The sequence below is a fragment of the Podarcis bocagei genome, assembly GCF_964188305.1.
Source record: "Podarcis bocagei genome assembly, chromosome: 9".
Lineage (NCBI taxonomy): Eukaryota > Metazoa > Chordata > Lepidosauria > Squamata > Lacertidae > Podarcis > Podarcis bocagei.
In genome coordinates this window covers 79,806,614-79,832,470 of record NC_138134.1, presented here as the reverse complement: position 1 = coordinate 79,832,470, position 25,857 = coordinate 79,806,614, and positions in this window count along the sequence as shown.

The following is a 25,857-nucleotide window of genomic DNA, read 5'->3' as shown; positions in this document are numbered from 1 at the left end:
AGCTAAGATTTGGCACACCTTTGAGGAGGTTGAGGGCTTCTTGTTGTTATTTGCAGGGGGTGGGTTGCATCTGTTACGGGGAGCAACCCTCCCTGCTTTCCACTGACTGCTTTTGTTATTTGCCATTCTTCTATTTTTCTGGATGGCTTTCCACAAGTCCAGTGGGTTTTAAGTGCTATTTTTTGATCTTAGCGGCTAGGAATTCTTGCATAAAAACCAATACAATATTGGGTATGATTTATTATCATTATTATCCATTAAGTGCCTGCAAATGCCTTATAAATGCTCTCTGTGCTCATTGGAGAAGACAGCGAGCTCTGGATCAGAGCGGTAAGTTTATTCTTTACTTCCAGGTGCTAAATGTCCAAACATCAGCATTATATAGGGATAATATAGAAGTGATAAGTTGATGGGGTAGATGAATGTGGGCCTCCTGAGTTCTTCACATAAATGTTTGCATTTATTTGGCCTGCTTTTCTTTGGGAAAACCCAAAATATTTGTAGGTTGTAACACAGGCCAGCACACGCCATAACAAATGCATTAGGTTTTAAGTCGCCCGCGGGACCTTGCCTTGCTTTTACAACTAGGATTTAACAAAGCCAATCTTCTGTTGTATATTTGTGCATCCAAAACTAAATCCAGGAGCTTTATTGTCCTTATTAACCTTTTCTGCTGGAAACGACTCCATTCATGGGATGTACGGAAGCAGCATTTTTGGGCACAGAGCAGGAACGCAATATGTTCCAATGACTAACTCCAATTATGCTCAATGGGAACAATTACGCTCCAATTACACTCATCGCCTACTCACTCACGCATTGAGTAATTGGTTTCTGCCATTGACTAAAACCCAGAAGTTTTGGAACATTGTGCTCCATCCCCCCAACCCCCCGCCGCATCAGGGCACAGGTACACCCTCTGTTACGCCACCTCTGTGCCTCGTGTTGTAAGCAAGTTTCACCTTCCGGGCGCGTCAGGGACCTCACATGAATGAGGAGGTGGAGAGCCAGTGTGGCATAATGGTTAGAGTGTTGGACTAGGATCTGGGAGAGCAGGGTTCGAATCAGGCTTCAGCCTTCTTTATGGTCCAGGTCTCCCTTCCATACATCACTACTGGGAAAACCATGGCTTTAACTATACGGACCTTTGTTGGCAAGGTGATGTCTCTGCTTTTTAAGATGCTGTCTAGGTTTGTCATTGCTTTTCTCCCAAGAAGCAGGCGTCTTTTAATTTCGTGACTGCTGTCACCACCTGCAGTGATCATGGAGCCGAAGAAAGTAAAATCTCTCACTGCCTCTACCACTGCGAGGTATAATAATAATAATAATAATAATAATAATAATAATAATAATAATGGATTCCCTATTTTCATTGGAGAAACGCTGGAGGGCATGTGATGATGGAAGCAGGTATATCATCACCATAATTTTATATGCGTGCCACCTTCCCTTAATTAAAACCATGCTCAAGGCACAATGCAATGTGATTTGCATAATTACAATAGTAATCACAAGCAATAAATAAAAGTACTCAACCAAATTGAACAATTTCCACATAAATCATAAGATCTAAAAATAAAGATACAAAAAGTCAAAAACAGCAAAAAAAACCCACCTTTCCAACCAACCCCAGTAAACAGTAACCCTGCCCAAGAGTCTGTTCAGCAGCCTCAGCTTTTGTAGCTGGAGTCAGTCAGGGCCCCGCCCACCAGGACCAGGTGGGAAAAGGCCTGCAAGACATAGAGCAGGTCTTCCAGAACTCACAGCCAAGATGGTGCACCTCGCTGGGGAGAGCAATTCCACAAGCAGAGAACCACCACTGAGAAGGCTCTGTCATGGGTCAACAAGGCCTCAGCACAGGGTCTGAGATGGCTTATATTGGGGGAGACACTCTTGGAGATACTTCGGTCCCAAGTCACTGAGGTCTTTCTATATCTGTACGAACACTTGTTGTTGTTGTTGTTGTTTAGTTGTTTAGTCGTGTCCCACTCTTCGTGACCCCATGGACTAGTACGAACACTACAGGTGCACAAAGACATCACCTTGGAGAATATACCCCAGAGTTATCTGCAAGGAGCTCTTTCTCAAAAATGTTGACCTGGGAGGAGTCAGTGTGGTGTAGTGGTTAAGAGCGGTAGATTCGGCATCTGGGGAACTGGGTTTGCGTCTCTGCTTCTCCACATGCAGCTGCTGGGTGACCTTGGGCTAGTCACACTTTTCTGAAGTCTCTCAACCCCACTCACCTCACAGAGTGTTTGTTGTGGGGGAGGAAGGGAAAGGAGAATGTGAGCTGCTTTGAGACTCCTTCGGGTAGTGATAAAGCGGGATATCAAATCCAAACTCTTCTTCTTCTTCCTCCCTCAGAGTAGAAGCTTGATACTCACCACGCCGGAGTTGTTGTTGTTTAGTCGTTTAGTTGTGTCCAACTCTTTGTGACCCCATGGAAGAGAGCAGCCAGGCACTCCTGTCTTCCACTGCCTCCAGCAGTCAGTTAACCTAATCTTTATTTGTTGCAACAAGGTTCAAACACACCAAGAGTAGGAACCCTGAGCATGGGTTTTCACGTACTTTTAAGACCTCTCCCCACTTCCCATAATACACTACCAACAGCATCATTGATACGTCACAAATATGTCACAAAATAGGAGTCTTTGGCATTTAGAAACATGAGTCTGTCACCCATCCCTTCAATATCCCCAGTTTCCCACACATTTTAACTTCCCTCTTCCCCAAAGAATGTTGTTGTTTAGTCCTTTAGTCGGATCCAACTCTTCGTGACCCCCTGGACCAGAGCACGCCAGGCCCTCCTGTCTTCCACTGCCTCCCGTAGTTTGGTCAAACTCATGCTGGTAGCTTCAAGAACACTGTCCCACCATCTCGTCCTCTGTCGTCCCCTTCTCCTTGTGCTCTCCATCTTTCCCAGCATCAGGGTCTTTTCCAGGGAGTCTTCTCTTCTCATGAGGTGGCCAAAGTCTTGGAGCCTCAGCTTCAGGATCTGTCCTTCCCGTGAGCACTCAGGGCTGATTTCCTTCAGAATGGAGAGGTTTGATCTTCTTGCAGTCCACGGGACTCTCAAGAGTCTCCTCCAGCACCATAATTCAAAAGCATCAATTCTTTGGCGATCAGCCTTCTTGATGGTCCAGCTCTCACTTCCATACCTCACTACTGGGAAAACCATAGCTTTAACTATACGGACCTTTGTCGGAGTAAAATGAACCAATTTTCAATAGAGCTTAGCTCCCTTGAAGGCTCAAAGCCACTTGCCTGGAGGTGGAGTTGAGTTGCAAAGTGCTTTCCACTGATCTTGAAAGGATAGGTGCTAGGCAAGTTGACTGCAAGTAACATTTAGGAAACATTGATAGAAGTGGAAAGCCTAGAAAGGACAACTGGGATGGGTTAGGAGCTGAAGGAGGAGAAGCAAGGGGGAGTCCTCTGGTTTCTGCAGGGGTTTCAAACTTTGGAATATTTCCATCCCTCCCTAGGCAGGCAGCAAAGGTTGACCTCAGAGTCCACGTCACAGCTGAGTGTTTTGTCTGCGGGGAGGGAAGGCCATCTGGGTGGCAGACCCACGGGTTCTGCGCTGCAGACAGCGGAACCAAATGGGTGCAGAGCCCTGGGGAACGTCTGCTGAGGTTCCTGGAGCAGACAGAAAAGGAAGAGTTCGACCAGCCCAAGCCTCAAGAACGAAGTCGGCCGGGACTCAGAGGTCTTTGTTACTTTGCACTTTGTGGTTTATTTACACTCTGGGTGCTTCCAAGTGAGGCGGCAAAACATTCTGCGGTTGGCTGGCTGGGCAGCCCTGGGAGAGGAGAGCAAAACCCTGCACAGCTCTCCTCGCCCGGCATGTGTGTGCCACCAGACGTCAGGTTCAGTAGTCACTGCCTTTCAAAGAGTCTGAGGCTGGCTCTAAGGTGAGAGTTCTGGGGGGCAACATTCCACCCAGAAGAAAAAAACACCCCCCCCAATTTCACCCACATTTTAATGTCCTGCTGTGGGCTTGACACACAGAATGGGATGGATATGGGACTGACTTTGTGGTACCTGTCTTGGGCAGTTAAAATGATATAAACTGCAAAACAGAAAAAGTTGTTAAACGAAAGCCACGTGGAACACTCACTCCTTGGAAGTAAGGCAAGCTCCCACTAACACAGTCATGCCTCGGGTTACAGACGCTTCGGGTTGTGCAATTTTGGGTTGCGCACGGTGCCGAACCCGGAAGTACCGGAACGGGTTACTTTTGGGTTTCGGCGCTTGCGCATATGCAGAAGCTCCGAATTGCAACCTGCGCGTGCGCAGACATGGTACTGCGGGTTGCGAACGTGCTTCCCGTCCGGATCATGTTTGCAACCTGAGTGTCCACTGTATAGGCTTTTGGTGAGTGCTAAACACTTTTTAAAAAATTACGCAGGCATATATCATAATGGTCATATATAGGGTTATGCACTGGCCACAACCTTTGCTTTGTGAGCTGGGGTGTTGTTTGGGTTTTGTGTGTGTGTGTGGTTGTTGCTGTTCATTTTCTGTATTTTTTATTATAGATCTGGTTGTGATTTATGTTGAAATCGTTCAGTTTGGTTGTGCATTTTAAAATGTTTCCTTTATTGTTTATGACCACTGTTGTTATGCTCTAGCTATGCATGTCTTTTCATGTCATAAGTTGTCTTGAGCATGGTTTGAACTGTGGAAAGGTGACATACAAGTAGAATTATGTATGTATGTATGTATGTATGTATGTATGTATGTATGTGTCTGTATATTTGTCACTTCAAGAAGGGGCTTTAGGTCTAAAGCAGCTTCGCTAAAAATTAAGCTCTGTTTTCCAACAGTCATTATTATGGCGATTTTTTTATTATTTTAAAGTCTACCGGTTTGTTTGTTTTTGCCCTGTTTTGGCAGAAGTGGATAAAATGTGCAGGCATAGCAGCCGCTACACAGTAGGTGCTCAAGTTATATCTGTCCCCCCCAGTAAAGAACGTCAGTTCCCTGGCATCATTGGAGTGAGGAGATGACAACTAAAGACAGTCCTTCACAGCACATATTTAAACTATTTAACTTGCTCCTTCAGGAGGCAGAGATGGCCACCAACTTGAATGGCTTTAAAAGGGGAAATAGACAGAATCATGGAGGTGATGGATATTGATGGCTACTGGCCAGGATGACTCTGCCCCGATGCCACAGTCGGAGGTTGTAAGGCTTCTGAATCCCAGTTCCTGGAAACCACAGGAGTGGAGAGTTGCTCTTCGGTTCGGATCCTGTTTGCAGGTTTCGCACAGGCATCTGGGTGGCCCCTGTGAGAACAGTAGGCTGGGCTAGATGGGCCATTGGTCTCATCTGGCAGAGATCTTCTGTTCTTAAACCCAGGGCTGGATTGAGGTTTGATGAGGCCCTCAGCTACTGAAGGTAATGGGGCCCTTTATAGTCCAGCTGTCCTTTGTCAACAACAAATTGCCACTGGTTTTTGTGTTGAAGATATGCTATATGGCAATTTATGGACCTAATGGGTACCCAAGGGTGGCACTGTGGTCTAAACCACAGAGCCTAGGGCTTGCCAATCGGAAGGTGGGCGGTTCGAATCCCCGCCATGGGGTGAGCTCCCGTTGCTGGGTCCCTGCTCCTGCCCACCTAGCAGTTTGAAAGCACATCAAAGTGCAAGTAGATAAATAGGTACCGCTCTGGCAGGAAGGCAAATGGCATTTCCGTGCGCTGCTCTGGTTTGCCAGAAGTGGCTTAGTCATGCTGGCCACATGACCCGGAAGCTGTAAGCCGGCTCCCTCGGCCAATAAAACGAGATGAGCGCCGCAACCCCAGAGTCGGCCATGACTGGACCTAATGGTCAGGGGTCCCTTTACCTTTAATAGGTACCTAAATCCATTTGCACATGCAGAATGTAGGCGCCCTATATATGTTGTTTAGTCGTGTCTGACTCTTCGGGACCCCATGGACCAGAGCACGCCAGGGACTTCTGCCCTATATATAGAAAGGAGCAAACTGGTGATATTTTAGGGAGCAGGCTAGCAGGCGGGGCCCATGACTTACATCACAGGAACCGACAGAACACAAAACACTGTTGCTGTAGGTAGGTTTTATTTTATTTGTTTTTTATCTTATATTTTGGAAATGTACATCCAGATAGTCTTTTCCTTTAAATTTTTTTTGGGGCCCCCAAGAGAGTGGGACCCTAAGCGATAGCTTGTTAACTTATACGTAAATCCGTCACTGCTTACCGGTATACAAAAAAAGTTGACATTAGTACATGCATTTTGACTTGTCTTGAGAGGAGGCTGATGAATTGCTATGCAGATCTTCCTGCCTGGCACTTGTTGCAAATGAGGCTCTGAGGTTTGGCACATGGAGGCCTTTGCTTGTTGTCACCAAATCTCTCTCTCTCTCTCTCTCTCTCTCTCTCTCTCTCTCTCTCTCTCTCTCTCTCCTTCCCACCCATTGGGAAACGGAGCTGCTTTGCAACCGCAGACCTGTTTATTATCCCTGCCCTCGTGGTAGACTGGTTGGGTCACCAACTGGGCGGCCGACCTGCTTCTTTCCACTGAGGCTACCTGCTCCTCCACAGTCTGTCTTTTCTTGTCCCCTGGTAGAAATTGTGCTGCTTTAAAAATAACTTTTGCTGTTTTAATGGCACGTCTGTGAATTTTTTTATTTCATAAAACTTACGCGCAGCTTGATTGTCAACCCCGCTCTGCCCAAGTGGTTTGCAAAAAAGATAAAACAAGAAAGGAAATTAGCAACAGTAATTTAAAACTGGCCAAAAGTTAAAAGAACAATCGATTAAAACTCACAGTAACTTTTCTAACATCTGGGTAGATGACTACTACTACCACTACTACTGCTAGTTTATAATTTATTATTTATTACCCCTCCCATCTGGCTGGGTTTCCCCAGCCACTCTGGGCAGCTCCCAACAGAATATTAAAAGCATGATAAAACATCAAGCATAAAAAACTTCCCTAAACAGGGCTGCCTTCAGATATCTTCTAAAAGTCAGATAGTTGTCTATTTCCTTGACATCTGATGGGAGGGCATTCCACAGGGCGGGTGCCACCACCAAGAAGGCCCCCTGTCTGGTTCCCTGTAACCTCGCAGGGAGGGAACCACCAGAAGGCCCTCGGCGCTGGACCTCAGTGTCTGGGCAGAATGATGGGGGTGGAGACGCTCCTTTAGGTCTACTGGGCCGAGGCCATTTAGGGCTTTAAAAGTCAGCACCAACACTTTGAATTGTGCTTGGAAACATTATCTGTGGGAAGCTGCTAAAAAGTGGGGTGGACGTACTTTTTGGGTTTGATCAGTCAACCAGCTACAAATCCACCTAACAGTTACTTAATTCAACCCACTTTCTACCATCTTCCTCATGAGAATATCTTGGGGGACTTTGTCAAAAGCCTTACTGAAATCAAGATACACGATGTCCACAGCATTCTCCTGTACTAATACCAATCTACAATGGCTTTAACATGTTCTTCCAATATTCTTTTGTAAGCAGGCTGTAATCCCAGTCCTGTAATAATGCCAACAAGCAGAAAAGCAAGTAATTATTATTATTATTTTCTCGTTCTGGCCATCAGGATTCAATGCAAAACTCGGCTTGCCCTTGGGGCTCCTCAGATAATGAAGGGGAAGGGAAGTTCCAGGCTAGCACTGTTCTTCCTCTTACCCGGGCTTATTCTTCCTCTCTCAGGGCTTTGGCTACGAAATGGATAGCTCAATCTATTCACCAGCTCTTGCTGACCACTACCTATAAAGGGTCAAGTGGACCTTTCAAAGTCCTGCAAATGATTTTATGTGATTGAGGTTTTGGAAAGACCTGGCTCAAGTCAAACGGTGGCTTAAGCTTTCAGTGTGTGCAGGTGCATTCAGAAGACCCATGTGGAAAAGAAAAACAGACATCCGTGGAGGATGTTCGTGCATTTCAGGGGATTGGGGTAGATGACCCTTTGGGTCCCTTCGAAGTTCAGTTCTATGATTCTGTGACAGGACAGTCAATGGCTACTAGCTCTGATCAGGGGCACCATCCCTGTTAATACCAGTCACTGGAAAACAACAGCAGAAGTCTGCTCCTCTCCTCCTGTCCTGTTCGTGGGCTCCCCCTTGGAGCATATGGTTGGCCACTGTGGCAGAAGAGGGTGCTGAGCACAGTCTATAGGACTGATCCTGCAGCCAGGCTCTCCTTATGTTCGCAAGCAATGGTGCAAACGAGCAAATTTGCCTGCAGTTTTTGCCCGACAACTTGTCCTTCCTTCCCCTGTGTGAGTTTCACAGAAATCACAAGGAGTCAGTCGAACTTCCCATGCCATTCTGTTGTTGGGAATCCTAGGCTGCTTTGCCCGCAGAGACCAAGGAACGTTTATGAAATGTGTGGAATGAGAAACACTTGATTCATTTATTTTTTATTGTTTAAAATAAACAGAAATAAAGAAGAAAGCATCCTGGTCACTGAAAGTACAGCCCCTGCCCTCCATCCTTCATGTTCAGTCACTGGCCACAAAAGACTTGGCTTTGTGTCACTCTGCAAGATGGCCGGACTTTTCTTTCCATCCAGACTTGGCCTTCCTGAGATCCCAGTCTTGGAGAACACCCAGCCTCACTTCCTGTTCCTCGGCCTGTTTGGACATGGTGTCTGGAGGGTTCCCCTAAAACAAGACCATGAAGTTCCCAGTGGGGCGGAGCAGAGAGTGTCTCCAGGTAGGAAGGGTCCACATCCACCTGATTCCTCTTTGCTGCCTGCCAGGTGCCTGCAGCAGACAGCCTGGGGATCCCGCTAGGTAGCGACTTACAGCAGACAGGGAAAGAAACTCGGGTCATCGGAATCCACCCTCGCCATGATGAGTCAAAGTCACCAAAGGGCCTGGACGAGGGAGAACACTTTGGCCTCTGCCTCAAAAGCCCCTTCCAAACCTCAGCGGGCAAGGAAGCCCACGAGGGCTGGCAGGCTGCCTCTGTCATTATTCACTTAAGAGGGTCGGAACGACTTACTGAATGCTTCTATTTTAACACCATCAAAACACGACACCCTCCCGGAGGACGAGCTGCGACAGAGGCGAGAGCTTTGAGAAAACAAACCACCCTGGCTTCCCATCCATAGGGATGGTGCTGAAGGAGCGCTGAGCCTCCCCTCCTCAGGAAACCGCAGGGACGAAAGGGGGGGGGGCTTCTCCAGCTGCGCCCTTCCAATCCAGCTGCTGAAATGGAGACCGAAAAGGGAGAGGGAGGAATGATGTGACTGCTCTGAAATTAGCTCTGAGGGGATTCCGCCTCCCCTCCTGCTTGCTCAGCTTGGCAGAGAATCCAGACTCTGTTGACCTCCTCTGCGCTTCCCACCGCTACTGTGGAGATAACCTTGGCAGGCCTCCTCCGCCAAGTCTTCTGGAATGGGATGGGATTGTCAAGTTCAAAGGGGTGAAGTGGGGCTGTGGGTCTCCCCTCCTAAATGCAGAGTATTCTCATCCTGTTTCCAAGCCATCCTTGGAGATTTTTCAGCAGATGGCCCTCTGTCAGGGATGCTTTAGTTGAAATTCCTGGGAGAAGAGGGCCATTTATGGCTATTGATGGAGGCAGCAATGGTTCTGAATATGAGTTGATGGAGTCTATAGGCTTGAATCCTGCTTGCTGGCTTTCCACAGGCATCGGTTTGGCCACTGTGAGAACAGGAGGCTGGACTAGATGGGCCATTGGCCTGATCCAGCACTTTTCTTAGGTTCTTATGGCTGGGTCCATCACAGCATAGAGGATGCGTTCCTAAGGGGCCCAGATTGTAATTTGGTAAAGCGGAGTACGCATGTGTGATTACTACTTCCATGTTCTTTGGAATCATCGCTTGGTTTTTATCCCCACGTTGTTGAGATTTCCCCCACTTGGCCTAGCGAGAGCTATTCTTGAACGCATCCATTGGAGCATCCTAGAGCAATGTCCCTCTCCCCTCAGGCTGCCAAGCTCTGCATCGCTTGTTTTTCCTCTCATAACTCCGTCCTCCCAGCCACTTAATCATCTTCTTCTTTTTTGGTCCTTTGAACCCTCTCCAGTTTGACGGCATCCAAATGGTATTGAGGTGTCCGGAAGCGAGCGCAACCTCCAGTGTCCCTGGAGGAAGAGGAAGAACATAAGGATGATGTAGCCCTTGGCTCCATGACGATGGGAAAATCCTTGTAGAACCCTCCATGTCTGCTTGGGTTGAGATCAAGGCTACCCAAGAGACCAAGGGAGAGGGAAGATGCCAGAACACATTTTTCCATTGCAAATGTCCCACTGGCTCCTGGATCTGGGAACAGCTTAGTGCATGGGCCTTCCACATGAGGCATTTTGGCCAGAAGTCCCGGGCGTGGTGCAGGGATGACTGAGCGAGAGGGTCACCCTGTAGTAGGCTTTGCACAGGTCGCAAGAAACCAGTGGCTCTTTCCAGCCACGGGATGGCGGAGAGATATTGCCGGGGTCAAGATATTGCATCTCCGGCAATCCTTTTCCCGGTGCAGCCAAAGCTTCTGGAGGAACCCTAATCGGTGCAAAGCCCCAGTAATGAGTCCTAGTATAACAGAACAGAATACTGTCAGCCTAGAGCACAACAACCCCTGAATTTTGGAAGAGTCAGGACAGACAGAAGAAAGCACTTCTTCACTAAGTGCATAGTTGAACAATAGAATTTGCTCCTTTAGGAGGCAATGATGGCCACCAACCTAAAGGTAAAGGTAAAGGTAAAGGTAAAGGGACCCCTGACCATTAGGTCCAGTCGTGGCTGACTCTGGGGTTGCGGCGCTCATCTCGCTTTATTGGCCGAGGGAGCCGGCGTACAGTCATGTGGCCAGCATAACTAAGCTGCTTCTGGCGAACCAGGACAGCGTACGGAAACGCCGTTTACCTTCCCACCAGAGCGGTACCTATTTATCTACTTGCACGTTGACATGCTTTTGAACTGCTAGGTTGGCAGGAGCAGGGACTGAGCAACGGGAGCTCACCCCGTCGCAGGGATTCGAACCACCGACCTTCCGATTGGCAAACCCTAGGCTCTGTGGTTTAGACCACAGCACCACCCATGTCCCTCTATTATACCAAGGTAAAGGTAAAAGGTAAAGGACCCCTGGATGATTAAGTCCAGTCAGAGGCATACAAATAAAATGATGATGAGATGATGATAAAGATGACGACAACTATGGGGTTGCGGCGCTCATCTCACTTTCAGGCCGAGGGAGCCAGTGTTTGTCCACAGACAGCTTTCTGGGTCATGTGGCCAGTATGGCGCCCGGGAACCAATGTCCCCAGTATGGAAGGATGTGTGGGTCCAGAATTGGCCTCCACAGTCACTTACAGACTCATTGTTAAAACCGTGTTTATGGAAGTAAATCTTACTTGACTACAAGTGATTGCCAAAGGAGAAGAAGAAGAAGGCTAAACTGCTTCTGGTGCAACGGGACACCGTGATGGAAACCAGAGCACACAGAAATGCCGTTTAGCTTCCCGTCACAGTGGTACCTATTTATCTACTTGCACTGGTGTGCTTTCGAACTGCTAGGTTGGCAGGAACTGGGACAGAGCAACGGGAGCTCACTCTGTTGTGGGGATTCGGACCGCCGACCTGGCCACCAACCTAGATCACGCTAAAAGAGGAGTGGAGTGATTCATTGAGGAGAGGGCTATCAGAGTTGAAGGCAGCAATGCTTCTGAATACCAGTTGCTGGAAACCACAGGAGGAGAGAGTTGCTCTTGGGCTCAAATCTTCAGCTTCATTGGATGTTCACAAGTTCTAGTGTTCGGAGATAGGAAGAAAAATATTTCTCTGTCCAGGGTTGTGATGGGGTCTCAATTTCAGAACTGAATCATAGAATCATAGAGTTGGAAGAGACCACAAGGGCCATCGAGTCCAACCCCCTGCCAAGCAGGAAACACCATCAGAGCACTCCTGACATATGGTTGTCAAGCCTCTGCTTAAAGACCTCCAAAGTAGGAGACTCCACCACACTCCTTGGCAGCAAATTCCACTGTCAAACAGCTCTTACTGTCAGGAAGTTCTTCCTAATGTTTAGGTGGAATCTTCTTTCTTGTAGTTTGGATCCATTGCTCCGTGTCTGCTTCTCTGGAGCAGCAGAAAACAACCAGAGAAGCAGACACGGATTGAGAACTGAAACTGGATTGAATCAGTTTCACGGATTGAAACTGGATTGAGAAGATCTACTCCCATGTGTTTTGGAAATGGGTTTGCTTGTCATGCCCAGCACCAAATTGAGCCAGAGATTCAGTAACAATTACATATGGAACAAAATATCAAGTTGGGGGCAATATATATATACCCTGCAAAGTCTGCCCAGCCACGTACATTGGACAAACAAACAGACGAATAAATGCACGTATCGCAGAACACAAGAATGCCGTCAAAAAAGAAGAAAAAACTTCCTCTCTTTACCAACACATGAAAGAAACAGGACACGAAATTAATTTTGCAGATTCCAAATTGCTCTTTAACATGGAACATCACCACAAGAGAATAATCATGGAAGCCATCGAGATAGAGAAACACCCTCACAACATGAACAAGCGTGACGACACGTCCCGCCTGCCAGACATCTGGAAATTAGCCCTCCCCACAAAAACCGACACCAGAACCAGAGGCACACAGAACGCCATCTCCAATCAACCACACCAGACCCAAACCCAGACCCTCTCCACAGATAAATTACAGACACCATCCAGTAGCCAAACCATAGTGGCACCTCCGGATGCTGCACCCCCCTGCAATCCCTACACAGATCTGGCTGGCACAGGGCACAAAACCACAGCTCGCCCCTATACACGAAGCCAAGCCAGAGCACAACTAAGTGCAGTACAGCCATCTTCTCAGAAAAACTCTTCACTAGCTCAAGAGGTCAAGACACGAAAGCTTTAGCAACTAATCCACACCTAATGACCCTCCTAAGTGGTACTCAGAATATCACTCAAGAAATCACTCAAGATATCCCTCAAGTAATTAATGAACAAAAGAAGAAAAGGCACAATAACCTGGGAACTTCCTCTCTGCCCAGAACGTTGGAGGCTATACACCACACCCCCTCAACAGTATTTATAGGAACTCAAACACTGAGATCCTGCTCTGTTCTAGTAACAAGAAGCCGAAAGCACCAGCCTGAAGATGACGAGTGAGACCTCGTCGAAACGTCGCCTAGACACCCCAACTCTTACACGGGAAGACACCCGAAGACACCAAAACCTGCATATATATATATATATATATACCCCACACGGATAAAATAGGAAAAACTAAAAGCATAGAAAAGTCTAAAAACATGGAAATGTGGACTACCAGACCCTTGGAGTCTCCCCCAACTCTAAAATTCTATGATTCTATAATTAAGCACTAATAAGATTAAAACAATACAAAAATTCAAATATATTAAAAATGGAAATAGCAACAATTAAAAAAATTACAGCACCAGTCCTTTCCTTAAAAACAGTCAGTTCCTAAAGGCTTGCTGGAATAAGAAGGTTTTCACCTGCTAGGGGAAGGACCACGAGGAGGGGGTCAGGGCAGCCCCCCTGCCTTGGGCGATGCCCTGTTGCAGGCAGAGAAGTAGAAAGGAAAAGCCCACAATGCTTTGAAGAGGAAGTTGGACAAGATTCTTTCCGATACGTGGGAATCACTGATTTCAGTAATCCTTCATCTGCTTGCGTACAATTGTAAAAATAGCATTTGATGAAAAAACACAATCAAATATGGGAACCTTAAAAATATATATATATATTTCTAGGCTCCCACCAAAAGGCCACTATTTTCCAAAAATTGTCAATTTCCTTCTAACGTCTGCCAGGCAGAAGTCTTTGGGATTTAGGCTACTGCAGTAAAGGATCAGGGATAGAGATGGCGCAAGTGGGAAAAAGGAGTCCCTTAGCCACAGAATCCCCAATCTTTGCTGCTGCTGCTTTGAACTGACTCTGCCCTTTAGGAAAGAACAGCTTTCTAATTCTAGCTGGGAACATGGCAAAGTGGGAGACTTAACCCAAATCTCTCCTCCCTGCCACAGAAGTGGGAAGATTCCCCGCCATAGAAAGCTGGATTTCAAAACAGCTGCGCCTTTGGAAAACATGTCCATGCGGTTGTTTCATCAAGGGAGCTGGGAGGGCATTTTTTCAAGCTGGCTACGAGGCAGAGTTTGGTTTTCTTCATTTGCATACCCTCCAAGTGTCCCTATTTTCCAGGGTAAGTCCGAGGATGACAGCAGCCGCCCCGGTTTCTGATTTGATCCCGGAATGTCCCGCTTTTCTTTTTCCCTCCACTTCATGTCTCAGAGAAGAATTCAAAGGGGCAGTTGCAAAAATGGCGTCCCATTCCATAAAATTCCTACACTAAATGCAGGAAACAGTGACGCTCGCATAGGAAGGCCTTCCTATAATTCTGAAGGAAAAGGTCACCAATCCCCTTTAATTTCTTTAATTGCAAGGCTTCAGCAGCCACCAATTCCTAGGAAACACATGGAGTATGTGTTTCTTTGTTGTAAGTGGAGCCTTGCACTGTCTACTCAGAAGTAAGTCCCACTATATTCAATGGAGCTTACTCCCAGGTACCTGGGGAAAGACTGTGCAGCCTTACACTGCAATCCTAAGCAGTTTTACTCAGAAGTAAGTCTGACTGTGTTCAATAGGATTTAATCTCTGGTATGTTCCTGATCATGGAAGTGAGAGCTGGACCATCAAGAAGGCTGATCGCCGAAGAATGGATGCTTTTGAATTCTGGTGCTGGAGGAGACTCTTGAGAGTCCCATGGACTGCAAGAAGATCAAACCTCTCCATTCTGATGGAAATCAGCCCTGAGTGCTCACTGGAAGGACAGATCCTGAAGCTGAGGCTCCAGTCCTTTGGCCACTTCGTGAGAAGAGAAGACTCCCTGGAAAAGACCCTGATGTTGGGAAAGATGGAGGACACAGAGGAGAAGGGGAAGACAGAGGATGAGATGGTGGGACAGTGTTCTCAAAGCTACCAGCATGAGGGAGGCAGTGGAAGACAGGAGGGCCTGGCATGCTCTGGTCCAGGGGGTCACAAAGAGTCGGACATGACTAAACAACAACAAAATGTTCCTGATCATTCTCACATTTTCTGTTACTACTATTAATACCTGCCATTTCCCTGCAAACATTTTATTTCATTCCATTTATTTTATTTCATTCCATTTATCTGTGGAAGGTCTTGCACATGATCCCTTTCCTCGCACGTTTTTTATTTATAACAACTTTGTGATGTAAGTTCAGCTGAGGAGAGAGGGAGAAGAAGAAGAAGAAGAAGAAGAGTTTGGATTTGATATCCCGCCTTTCACTCCCCTTCAGGAGTCTCAAAGCGGCTAACATTCTCCTTTCCCTTCCTCCCCCACAACAAACACTCTGTGAGGTGAGTGGGGCTGAGAGACTTCACAGAAGTGTGACTGGCCCAAGGTCACCCAGCAGCTGCATGTGGAGGAGCGGAGACGCGAACCCGGTTTCCCAGATTACGTGACTACCGCTCTTAACCACTACACCACATTTTCTCTCTCCACTTTCTCCATGCATAATTGCATAAAACCTCTATCCTGTCGCTTGTTACTCATCTTTTCTCTAAACTGAAAAGTCCGAAATGTTTTCCCCTTTCTTCACAGGAGAACCACTCCACCCCCTCGATCATTTTGAATGAATTAAACTAGGCAGTCTCAGGGTCATCCCCACTTATCCTTGCGCTGCTTTTCTAGGAACAGGTCCAAGCTTCCCAGGTCTGTGTCCAAGCGCTGTTTTTTCTTGCCTTGCCACTTTGCCCACGATAACCCGCTCTTTACCGCTGAATCGGAGCAAACAGCAGCCTGTGGAAAACCCAAATTGCTGATTGCTCCAATTTAGCGGTAGAGAGTGGATTTTCATGGGGAAAGTGGCAGGGGCAAATAATAATGAAAAAAATCAGCACTGGAACCCAGACTGAACCTGTTCCTAGAAAGCACAGAGTGAAAGCTATGTATTGATGAGCCCTTAATTGCATTTTGAATAAATCTGATCTTAATTGTTACTGTTCCGAATGTTATCATGTTATTATCTTCCTCAGTGGGTCGTGCAAACGGCTCTTCTGAATAGTGCTTTTCATTGGGTAGGGGGCATTTGGGATGCATTTATGGAGCCAAGGGGGCTGGGCCCCCCAAAAGTTTGAAAACCACGGAGTTCACCCAGAGGGTGTCCGGTACTGTGTTCCATGGGCAGCGATGGGGCATTTCAGCAGCCGTTCAGTGCTCATCGTACATCAGACGACAGCTCACATGCCATCCTTCTGAAGGGGCTGTGGGAAGAAGTTCCTGAATCTCATGGAACGAGAGAAGGCAGGCTGCCTTTCATTGACATTATGGCAGCGTATTCAGAAACGGGGTCCTTATTAGAGTTATTTCCCCTTTGCTTTATTTCTGAGTTTCTTTGGAATGGCACTTGGCAGCTCGTCCGTAACCCCCCGCATGTCGGGGGCTGGTCCCCTTGAAAGGGGCATATTAGGCACCACAAATTGGCTTCTTCTGTCTGAAGAGGCACTTTGACATTCAGGGTGCTGGAGGCAGAGTCCAGTCAGCGTTTGCTCATGGAAATAATTTCAGAATCTCATTTGCAACGTCTTGATCTGAGGAAGCTTCAGGTACACAGGATGGGTGACTCATTCATCATTTTCGTCCCACTTTGACATTTGCCACACGTGGAAAACTCTGGTAGCTGAAGGGGACAGGACTGAGAAGAGATATCAGGCATTTTCAAATATCTAAAGGGTTGTCACAGGGAAGATGGAGCAAGCTTGCTTCCTCCTGCTCCTGAGGGAAGGACCAAAGGACATTCCATCTGAACATCAGGAAGAACTTTCTGGTGGTAAGAGCTGCTTGACAGTGGAATGAGTTCCCCTGAGAAATGGTTGACTCCCCTTCATTGGGCTTTATCAGGCAGAGGATGGCTGGCCAGCTGTCATGGATGCTTTAGTTGAAATTCCTCCATTGCAAGGAGATAGACTAGATGACCACTGGGATCCCTTCCAACTCCTCAAAAGATTCCATCAACGGTGTCTCCGAAAAATTTTACACATCACTTGGGAAGACAGGCAAACTGATATCAGTGTACTGGAAGACGCAAAGATCACCAGTGTCGAAGCAATGATTCTTCAACATCAACTTCGTTGGACTGGTCATGTTGTGCAGATGCCTGATGATCGTCCTCCAAAGCAGCTACTCTATTACAAACTTAAGAATGGAAAGCGTAATGCTGGTGGTCAACAAAAGAGGTTTAAAGAGTCTCTCAAGACAAATCTTTAAAAATGTAGTATAAACACCGACAATTAGGAAACACTGGCCTGCGAGCGCTCCAAAGGTGTCATGGGCTTTGAAGACACTCGAACTCAGGACGCAAGGGAGAAACGTGCTAAGAGGAAAGCACGCTTGGCAAACATTCACCATGATCAACTCCCACCTGGAAACCAATGTCCCACTGTGGAAGGACGTGTGGATCCAGAATTGGCCTCCACAGTCACTTACGGACTCATTGTTAAAACTGTGTTTATGGAAGACAAACTTACTTGGCTAAGAGGGATCACCAAAGAAGAAGAAGAAGACGACGATGACAAGACAATATGTATACTTTTTTAAATGATTGCTTTCCTCCAATCAGGGAATAAAAGTGAGATACAGATAAATACAACAACAACAACAACAATCTGTGACTTGAGCTGGTGGGTGCATGATTCCAAAGCTACTGTTAGAAGATTTGTTCTCAAGGTTCCTTCACTAGTTCTACTTGCTGAGAGTTTGTTTTTTTTTAAATGTTTGACGTTTCACTATGTTTTTATATGTGCTGTAAGCCTCCCAGAGTGGCTGGGGAAACTCAGCCAGATGGGTGGGGTATAATTAATAAAATTATTATTATTTATTGGTCCTCTAGCCCTCCAGGCCAGATCTCAGTTCTGGCACTTTTTCTAGCAGAATAGCACCAGCTCCCCATAAGCTGGGCCAATGTGATCCAAGACGGGCCTTCCTCTAAGTGGTGAGAATATGCTTGCAAACCTGTTCTGTTGTTTTCCCCGCAAGTGATGAACCCGGTAAACATTTGTGGACACACCTTGCAATCCTGAGATTGGGAAACGGCCTCCGCTTGGCCCAGTGTCCACACAGCTGTCAGCAGAACATTTGCCTGTGCCTCTCGTCTCACTTAATTGGCCTTTTTTTTATCACCCAGTCTCCAACAGATCCTATCTCTGTTGACTCAATTGGGAAGCTCTTCAGTTGGGAAACCTGCGGGAAAGTCCGAGAGGGGTGGGAATGCCCGAAAGTGAAGCATCTCTGGAGCTGAGCCCACGTGGAGTCACAGAGCCCAACACTTTGTTGAGACTTGACGAAAGTCAACTGGGCTCAGCCCAGCTCCCCCAAACCTGCTCCCTTCGTTGCATGTTCAGCTGCATGTTTCAGAAGACAACACACAACAAAATCCTTACAACCTGTGACAAAAGAGATGCATCTTCACCTTAGTCTGCCTGATAGCCATGTATGCAGGTATGTCTTTACCGTATTTTTCACTCTATAGGACGCACTTTTCCCCCTTCAAAAATGAAGGGGAAATGTGTGTGCGTCCTATGGAGCGAAGACGCCATAGCCCCGCGACCCTCTCCCGGCTGGAGAGGTGACGCGCGGCTATGGCAGGAGCCTCTCCGCTGCGCCTTTCCGCTGCTCCCTGACCTGCTCTTTGGGGCTGGTGGTGGGCTTCCCCCCGCCAGCCCCAAAGAGCAGGTTGAAAGGAACCTGAAGCCTGGAGAACGAGAGGGGTCAGTGCACACCAACCCCTCTCGCTCTCCAGGCTTCCAAGGTAGCCGCCTGAACACACCTTAAACGGCACCTTGTTTTAGAGCGGGAAAACAAGAGGGGGAAAGTTCCCCCCCTCTCTGTGCAGCGACTCCTGCCGCTTCACTGAAGGGGCGCTGGGCAGAGAGGGGGAGATTTTTTTTTCTTGTTCTCCCCCCTCTAAAACAAAGTGCGTCCTATTGTCTGGTGCGTCCTGTGGTGTGAAAAATACGGTAAATGCAGCAACAATTGCAAGGTGTAAATATATAAAGGCCCCAACAACTTGAGACCAGGTTACCCACAAGATCGCGTTACCCCTTGTCAGTGCTTTTTTTTCCTGGGGGGGGGACACAGGGGTACGCATACCCCTAAACATTTTGTGAATCTAAGTTTGGCCTCATTGAGGGGCAGTATTTCAATGTGAGTGAGAAAATGAGAGTACTCCTAAACATTTTTATTTTGGGGGAAAAAAGCACTGCCCCTTATGCAGGAAAGCTGATGAGAGTTTTGATCTGTTTTTAGCCTGTTGTTATTTGAAGTTTCAGAAAATCTCAAATTACTGCTGTTATTCCCCGCCCCCGTTGATAATTGTTTTATTTGATGAAATAAATAAATAATCCAAATAGGAATTGCAATAACAATCCAAATCAGAGACAGACCCAGTTTTTCTTGTCATCGCAGCAACCAAGAGTGTTTGGCAGGTAAGGGAAGCAGGCAGTGAGGAGACGAATTCAGGGGTACGCAGTGATTTCTGGATCTCATCAGATCTCCCCCCTATTTCTTAATTTCTTTTCCCCCCTTTTAAAATATTTTTATTGAACAATTTCAACAAAACAAATTATCAATCAAAATAACCAATTACATTTTTTGCCCATTTTTATTCCCCCCTCCCTCTACCCACCCAAAGACTTCCCTCAGCTCCCCTCTCTGATTTGTTTGCACATATTATTCTCTGCATCTTATTTCTCAATTTCATAGCGGGCTCTTTACTTTTTACCTTGACTTCCTCAATCAGATTTTCCCCATTCATCTTGTTTCTACCGATTCCGAAGGTTTTATCTTTCTCCAATATTCTCAAATTGATTCTTTTGATTTGGGCATTATTATTTTTTGGGGAGCCTGCCGTTGAGCCGATGAGGGGTTCTGGAGCAGCTTGTTCCCATTGCCATGGCTCAACCCACCAAAGTCGTGCTGTCTCTTCCAAGACTGTATTGCCCAGAAGGGAGCTTGCGTTCAAGCACTGTGGGTCTTCTGGTCTCCAGACTCACCCCAGAGTCTTTTGGTGAGCATGTTGCTTGCACGCATGCCCCTTGTTGTTGTTGTTTAGTCGTTTAGTCGTGTCCGCCTCTTCATGACCCCCTGGACCAGAGCACGCCAGGCACTCCTGTCTTCCACTGCCTGGTAGCTTCGAGAACACTGTCCAACCATATCGTCCTCTGTCGTCCCCTTCTCCTTGTGCCCTCCATCTTCCCCAACATCAGGGTCTTTCCCAGGGAGTCTTCTCTTCTCCTGAGGTGGCCAAAGTCTTGGAGCCTCAGCTTCAGGATCGGTCCTTCCAGTGAGCACGCAGGGCTGATTTCCCTAAGAATGGAGAGGTTTGATCTTCTTGCAGTCCATGGGACTCTCAAGAGTCTCCTCCAGCACCAGAATTCAAAAGCATCCATTCTTTGGCGATCAGCCTACTTGATGGTCCAGCTCTCACTTCCATACATCACTACTGGGAACGGCTTCCAGTGTGCTCTTCGAAGCATTGCTGGCTCCCTCTTTCACTAGTGGCAAACAAAGTTCTCTCATCATGCCATAAGGACATGCAAAGAGTCCTGCAGATGGATCTGACCATGTTTTTTAAATTGCAATTAAAAGCAATAAAAGTAGACTTAAATTATTGAAATAGAGATAAAAACAGTAGTTTTTAAAAAAGAAATGTTACAAAACAAAATCACAAGTCTTAGTAGGCTTACCTAAACAAAGCTCTTAGCAGGCATTGAAGGGCCCGCAGGTGCTGATTATTGCAATTACTATGTAGCTATGAGAATACACTGCAGGGGGTGGACTAGATGACTCGTGGGGTCCCTTCCAAGCCTACAGTTCTATGGTTCTATGAAAAATGTATTTCAAAAATAAAAAATATTCAAAAGCCAGTCATCCAGGAACTCCAACTCTGACAAAGGATCAATATTTATAAACAGAAGGATTTTAGGGGAAACCGGGACACATAAACCCCAAATTCGAAATAGTTAAGATTTGATTGCATTTCTCAAGACTCGAGAGAAAGATTCTGCATTGCGTCCACATCTCAGGTTCCCCAGCCACCAGGATTTGTTGCGTTTTGCTTAGTGCTTGGTTTTTTTTTTTTAAAAAAATATATTTATTATTGTATTTAACAATGCCCTTAGACTCTGACTACAGACATTGTGGACAAACCTGTTCTCTTGGAAACAGGGGAGACTGGAGCTAACTTGGGAATCTGTTGTCCCTGTCCTTGGCTTTGTCAAGAGTTAAATATATTTACGCAGAGCAAGGCAGTAATTAAATGTTGGTCAATGTAGTTTCTTCTCTCTCTCTCTCTCTCTCTCTCTCTCTCTCTCATATCAAAATGCTCTCAATAGTCATTCCAAGAACATACATGGGAGCGCAATAATTCAACCTCCCTCCCTCCTTCCACGTTCTGCTGCCAATGGCTGGGCTTCCAAGCCCTGGAACGGCACAGAGCTCTTGAACTTCCTGCATCTTCCTTGAGGATTCACGGCACGTTCTTCTTGGCAGGCGGAGGTGCCAGGCATACCGAACCCTGATTTACGACTTGCCTCTTCTGAAGTCCGGCTTTTGCTGGGGTTGGGCAGGCGAGGGAGGGAGGGAGGAAATATGCTGGCGCGTGCGTCTGCACATGTCCAAAATAGCTCGGTGGCAAATGCCCACATTCTTGAACTTCCAGGTCAGGATCGAGTGGCTTCCAGCGATTCTCATGGAGCAGCTGAGCTGCAGGCAAAGAGCCTGGCAATGGCCATTTGAGGAGGAGAAGGTCTGGTTGGGTTTCTTTCCAACAGGCAAGGGGCATTCAGAGTGGGCAGCAGAGGAGCCTGCGCTGGGTGCCCCTCTGAGAGATGTTGCTGGGGGGGGGGGAAGCCTGAGAAGAAACGTGAGCCCTGGCCTGGGAGCTCCTTTGCAGGTGCAGAGGAGGTGTCCAGAATCTGACCTGGAGATGCAAATCCTGAGAGTGGTTTTGCAAACCGTTCTCCTTTGCCAGGAGAGTGTGGGTGGCATTGGCGACATCCTGTCCAGCTCCTGGCAGGTTAAGGCAGGATGAGGCTCCGGAGGGTTGCCAGGCCAGGTTCAGGGCAAGGGCACGGAGCGATTAATCTCAGGGCAAGTCACGAACTAGGACAGGTAAGGATCAAGGTGTACGATCAAAGGCAGAGTTCAGTTCCCTGGAAGAGGACGAGGGAGGAACTGATGGGTGGCAGCGAGAAACTGCGGAAATGTCCTGCCAGCCTCTCCTTTATTTATTTGCTATGTTTCTCTCCTACCTTCCTCTCAGGAGCTCAAGGGGGCATGAATGGTTCTCCACCTCTCCGTTTTCACTTAGAATCATAGAATTGTAGCCTTGGAAGAGACCCCAGAAATCATCTAGTCTACCCCCCCAGGAATCAGAGCTAAACAACCATAGAATCTTCACAAATTCTTAATTTTTTTTAAGGACTCCCCAGACCTATCAAGTGTTCATTCTCCCCACCCTCTTAGATTAGCCTCCGCCAGCATGAGGGGTAATTCTTTGGCAGTCATCCCATGGTGGTATTTTAACCCAGTACATTTGGCTCCCATTACAAGATCAGGATCTCACGTGGGGTGTGTGTGTTGGAAATGAGTGAATACACAAGTCAGAACACTTACAGGTAAAAATGCAATTTTAAGACAAAATGTGTTTTGTCTATTTTTAATATAGGTAATGTAGATCTTAGATTTAACTTATATGCAGAATTCATCATGTGAAAGGCTGGGCTGGATGAGTCCCAAGCCAGAATTAATATTGCCAGAAGAAGTATCAACAACCTCAGATATGCAGATGACACAACTTTGATGGCAGAAAGTGAGGAGGAATGAAAGAACCTCTTAATGAGGGTGAAAGAGGAGAGCGCAAAATATGGTCTGAAGCTCAACATCAAAAAAACGAAGATCATGGTCACTGGGCCCATCACCTCCTGACAAATAGAAGGGGAAGAAATGGAGGCAGTGAGAGATTTTACTTTCTTGGGCTCCATGATCACTGCAGATGTTGACAGCAGTCACGAAATTAAAAGACACCTGCTCCTTAGGAGAAAAGCAATGACAAACCTAAACATCATCTTAAAAAGCAGAGACATCACCTTACCAACAAAGGTCTGTATAGTTAAAGCTCTGGTTTTCCCAGTAGTGATGTATGGAAGTGAGAGCTGGATCATAAAAAAGGCCGAATAATGGATGCTTTTGAATTATGGTGCTGGAGGAGACTTGAGAGTCCCATGGACTGCAAGAAGACCAACCTCTCCATTCTGAAGGAAATCAGCCCTGAGTGCTCATTGGAAGGACAGATCCTGAAGCTGAGGCTCCAAGACTTTGGCCACCTCAGGAGAAGAGAAGACTCCCTGGAAAAGACCCTGATGTTGGGAAAGATGGAGGGCACAAGGAGAAGGGGATGACAGATGGTTGGACAGGGTTCTTGAAGCTACCAGCATGAGTTTGACCAAACTGCGGGAGGCAGTGGAAGACAGGAGGGCCTGGCGTACTCTGGTCCAGGGGGTCACGAAGAGTCGGACACGACTAAACGACTCAACAACAACAACAACAAGAAGATCTTAGATTTCAGTTGTATGTATTCTGGTAGCTCAGGCGTGGAAAGACACTTCATGCTACCCCCTAGATAACTGGCTCAAGAAAATGGAGGGCCAGCATGGTAGAGTGGTTAGAATGTTGGACCCTGGGGGAGACCAGAGTTTGAATCCCCACTCAGCCTCCATAACACTCACCGTGTGTGACCTTGTGGTCCAGGCATTGCCTCCTCTCAGCTTAACCTACCTCACAGGGTTGTTGTGGGGATTAAATGAGGAGGGGAAGGACCACCATGTGCACTGCCTTGAGCTTCTTGGAGAGAAAGGTGGGCAACAGAGACACAATGCAATAAATAAATAAACAGATAATATGTGAGCCGCTGGAGTGACATGGACCCTTCTGATTTCTCCTCTGTTTGGGGGTTCCTTATTAAATATTGGATAGGATGCCAGAGTCACACAGGTGGCAAATCCCTTCAAAACATTATTTTATTTGGTGGCATCTATAAACAGCCAAAACCTTTCTCCCTGCCCCCCCATCTTTTTCATTGTTTTTTGAAAAATAATTTTATAATCTTACCATTTTTTAAAAAATTCTTTTAAATCAAAAGCCCCTTGTGTTGAACTTACATTATTTTATTGTTTGTGTTTGTTTTTCTCTTTTTGTGGGGATTGTCTGTTTCTCAATAAAATACTAAATGCTGGGAATAACTTTCCTGACGGCAAGAGCTGTTCAACAGTGGAACCGTCTCCCTCAGACGGTGGTGAAGTCTCCTCCCTTGGAGGTTTCTACGCAGAGGATGGGTGGCCCTCTGTCTTGGGTGCTTTAGCTGAGATCCCTGCCCTGCAGAGAGCTGGTCTAGATGATCCTTAGGAGTCTCTTTCCATTCCATGAATCTCAATGTTCCTTCCACTATGACGTCCTATGGAATTAATTAAATGCCCCCTCCAGTTTTTGCCTGGCCTTTTCAGAGCCGCTGTTATTATTATTGCTATTAATAGTGGTATTATTGAAAGGTCAGAGCTCTCCTTGAAGGAAATTGCATGTGGGCGAAACGGTCGGAAGGCGTGAGCACGCAGAAACGAGAGCTCTCTTGTTCACGAACTAATTTGGGACAGCCAATACTTGAACTCTTGTCTCTTTAGATTATTTTATTTATTCCAGTCCTGAAGCAAGACAGCTAGAAACAAGGAAAGGAAATCAACAAGAGGGCGAACCGGCTCCCAAGGAGTTTGCCCAGGAGAACCGGGGGCTTTTGAGATTTGCGAGCATCTCTAACGCCATCGGAAGAAAGGTCGCAGTCCTCTTTCAGGATGTCAGGGTCCCAGAGGCAAGAGATCCTCAGTGGGTCACCTGGAGGCAAAGGGGTGGCAGGAGGACGCAAGCTGGTAGACCACCCCCTTTCCCCATAGGAATATGCCTATTCATTTAGATCAGTGGTTCCCAAACTGGGCAGTACTGCCCCCTGGGGGTGTGCGGTGGCATTACTTAGGAGGGCACTGAGAGGCAAGGAAGTGGTAGGGGGTTGCTGGAGATGTAAATGACTATCAGACTTTGAAAAGCTGGGATCACTGGATCGTCCCTCAATTTTTGTTGAATGAATTCAGTTAAATAGCTTCAACTGGACTTTGAATAAATGTGCAATTCATTGTGAATGTTTTGGATTTTTATTGTGATCTTACCTTCCTTGCTGGGACGCAGGTGGTGCTGTGGGTTAAACCACAGAGCCTAGGACTTGCAGATCAGAAGATCGGCTGTTCGAATCCCCACGACGGGGTGAGCTCCCGTTGCTCTGTCCCTGCTCCTGCCCACCTAGAAGTTCAAAAGCACGTCAAATTGCAAGTCGATAAATAGGTACCGCTCCAGCGGGAAGGTAAACGGCGTTTCCGTGCGCTGCTCTGGTTCGCCAGAAGCAGCTTAGTCATGCTGGCCACATGACCCGGAAGCTGTATGCCGGCTCCCTTGGCCAGTACAGTGAGATGAGCGCCGCAACCCCAGAGTCGGTCACGACTGGACCTAATGGTCAGGGGTCCTTTTACCTTTACCTTACCTTCCTTAGTGGGTTGTCCTAACCATTATTCTGAATGATGCACCTTACGAGGCAGGGCAGAGGAACATGCAGAGGAGTTTATGGATCCAAGCGGACAGGGGCCCATCAAAGTTTGGGAGCCACTGGCCTGGAGCAAATAACGAAATATATAGAGCACCCATGATTAGAAGCAGCATACCTCCGAATAGCAATTGTCTGGGGAGGGGTG